Source organism: Ursus americanus, chromosome 24 (assembly GCF_024610735.1).
Source record: "Ursus americanus isolate L20-20 chromosome 24, mUrsAme1.1.p, whole genome shotgun sequence".
NCBI classification, from domain to species: Eukaryota; Metazoa; Chordata; class Mammalia; order Carnivora; family Ursidae; genus Ursus; species Ursus americanus.
Window position 1 is genome coordinate 35,110,385 of NC_142150.1, and position 3,404 is coordinate 35,113,788.

At 46.9% G+C, this 3,404-nt stretch overlaps 1 pseudogene; it reads right to left on the bottom strand.

Annotated features, from left to right (window-relative positions):
• Nucleotides 1–1,124: 1,124 nt before the first annotated feature.
• On the bottom strand, nt 1,125–2,788 carry LOC123784976 (olfactory receptor 5J3-like; annotated as a pseudogene).
• Between the last annotated feature and the right edge of the window lie 616 nt (nt 2,789–3,404).

Sequence of the window (3,404 nt, forward strand, 5' to 3'; positions counted from 1 at the left end):
TGAGGCAATTCCTATAATAAATCTCTTCTTCAATCTATCTATCATCTATCTATCATCTATCTATCTATCTATCTATCTATCTATCTATCTATCTATCATCTATCATCTATCTATCATCTATCTATCATCTATCATCTATCTATCTATCTATCTATCTATCTATCTATCTATCTATCATCATCTATCAATCTATCTATCATCTATCTATCATCTATCTATCATCTATCTATCTATCTATCATCATCTATCAATCTATCTATCTATCTATCTATCATCATCTATCAATCTATCTATCTATCTATCTATCTATCTATCTATCTATCATCTATCAGCTATCAATCAATCAATCAATCAATCATCTAATCTATCATGTTCTATTGATTCTATTTCTCTGGAGAGCCCTTACACAGTATGGTAAGAAAAACGACCCCAAACCATAAATTAAGCTGGGAGATCGCTGAGCATTGACTAACAGGTTCACCCGTGCATTATTTAATTTTCTAAGACCATGTTGTTTCACTTTGATATTTACGAAGTTACAGGTGAACATGGAGGAGGTTTCGTCTGGAAGAGATGCAGTTGTTTTTTGGTTTCCTGTTGGAAGCAAACCCAGCTGTGTTGGCTCAGCCTAGTTTGCTCAAAGCTCCCCTTTGCCCCTCCCACCAGCCTCTATGACAGTCAGCTTTTGTTTCTCTCCCTTCCCCATTTATACAATCCACATTTCTGGCCCCATGCTTTTCCCTCCCTGGATGATGCGTAAGCCAAGGTAAATCAGTGGATTTAGGACTTGGGAGCTAGAGGTAACCAGGAAAAACACCAGCCATTTACGCCCCATCCTCTGCTACCTCAGGTTCTCCAGGCAGGCAGAAATATAGGGATTTTAGCACACGAGCCCATTTTATTTGACTCTCAGAAAGATAGGCAACTTCAGCTGATATCTGGGTTTCACAATAAATTTCACCTCTTTCTTTCCCTCTTAAGTCAGTAAGATTGATTTCTGTTACAATAAAGAAAGGTTTTGTCTAAAGACATAAAGGTAATTTGATCTTGATTGAAAAAAGCTCTATGGCCTGTCAGCTTTTTATTTTGTTTAAGGTGGTGATTTATGGAGAAATAATAGCTCCTTACTGCTGTAGCACACATTCTGGTCTCTGGCTAGTTATAACGGAGATTTCTGTAGCCGGGGCTCCATTCAGCCCCACAAAGTCAATGATCACCGTCTCCTTCCTGTACTCAAACACCACATGGACCATTTCTCCAGTATCACACAGAAGGGCACTATCCCCTATATAACCTTTTAGGTCGCCGTGACATTCAATGCTCCTTTCTATATTTGAGAACGCTCACAGATTGGAGGAAGACAGAATCTGACTCCCGCTCTGAGACCACTGAAAGGAGGTCCTAGGGCTCTGTAAGATGGAAGTGTGGATGTAGTGTATCAGGGATGTAACATATCCATGCTGAGTGTGGTGCACTGATGGGTGTACAATAGGGGTGTTGCCCAACAGGTGGATGTTCCTGCCTCTGGCTTGAACTTCAGGGAATGATGGGAAGGTGTAGGAACAGTTCGAGATGAGATGTGGTTGGATGCTATGGAGGGTGGGACAGAGGCTAGTGTCGGTGGCTTTGTCCTGAAGCTGAGCAGGGCTGAATGCTCAGGGGCAGCAGTGGTAGCCATAGCAATGGGGACGCTCAAAGGTGATGTTCCCCAAGGGGGCAGCCTGCACAGACCATTCTTGTGGCAGGCGTTCAGCTGTGTTTGGCCACTCTTGGTTCCTGTCCCAGCTGGGATCTCTAGGCTTCTCTTCTCTTTTACGAGCTTCCAGATACCTTTCTAACAAATTCCTTTTCTGCTTAAGTTAAGAACCCTAATTTGTACAGCAGCCTTGACATCCTTATTCCTTAGGCTGTAGACCAGGGGGTTCAGCATGGGGATCACAATGGTGTAGAACACAGAGAGGGTCTTGTTATAGGCTGAAGCGCTTTCCGGGTTGGGTTGGACATATACAAAGAACACAGACCCATAGAAGAGGGAGAGGGCAGTGAGGTGGGAGGCGCAAGTGGAGAAAGCTTTGCGCTGGGCCTCCAGAGACCTCATCCTACACATTGTGACCAGGATGTAGGTGTAAGACACCAAGATGGCCGACACCGTGGGGACAGTAACCAAGGCGGAAAGGAAGAGCAGGATGACGTTGGCCACAGTGGTGTCTGAGCAGGCCAGTTGGAGCACGGGAGGGATGTCACAGAAGAAGTGATCAATGACATTGGGACCACAGTAGGGCAAGACGAAGGCATTCCCTGTCTGCAGGGCTGAGACGAACACCCCCGCAGTGTAGGTGCCCACCACCAGCAGGATGCACAAGCGCTTGGACATGATGGTGTGGTAGCGGAGAGGGTGGCAGATGGCCACGAATCGGTCGTAGGCCATGACGGCCAAGAGCAGGCACTCCCCGGTGCCGTGGAGGATCATGAAGGCCATCTGGACCACACAGCCCGCAAACGAGATGGACTGGTCCACGGTGAGGAAGCTGATCAGCAGCCTGGGGGTGAACACGGAGGAATTGCAGATGTCCAGGAAGGAGAGCACGCTCAGGAGGAAGTACATGGGGGTGTGGAGGGCGGAGCTGGTACGGATCAGGTCTATCATGCCAAGGTTGCCTGCCAGCGTCACGGCGTAGATCAGCAGGAAGATGCCGAAGAGGAGATGCTTTTGGTCGGCCTGGTCTGTGAGGCCCAGCAGGATGAATCTCGTCACCACGCTCTGATTCTGCCCCGATGCCATTCCACTGGTGTGTTACACGCAGGGTAGCGACCAAGGGGAGGAGAAACAAGAATCTTAACATTCTCGTCGAAGAGATAGCTTTTAACATCTCCTACCACCGAAGAGCCCGTGTATCTCTGAGTGGCAGACCGGTCCCCAAAGCCCACATCAATCCATGGTGTCACACTCATGCTGAGGTTCTGAGGGTTCCCTGACCCCCTTAGGACGACGTCTACATTCCTCAGCTTCCATGTCTTGTCTGTTCTGTGCCACCCCCCTCCTATTCTGCTCTCAGTTAGCAGTTCGGAACGATTTACTTCTACAAACACACTGCGTTACTGCGAATGTCTATGCCTTTTCAAATTCTATATTTTCTTGTTGGAACGTCCTTCGGTCTCTCCAAACCGAGCTTACAGGTCCATCCCCTCCTTTCCTCCCCTGAATTTCACAGATACTGCCTCAGGTGAATTCATGGCACTGTACTTCCACATTAAAAAAATGCCCATCCATCTTTCCTGTTGGACTTTCTTACTCCTGGTACGAGGAGGGTTACTTCCTATCTCAGGAATTTGTGCTCTGGTATCGATCACGGTGCCGGTGTCAACGAACAAGTATAAATTAATGATCAATTAGATAAGAAAAT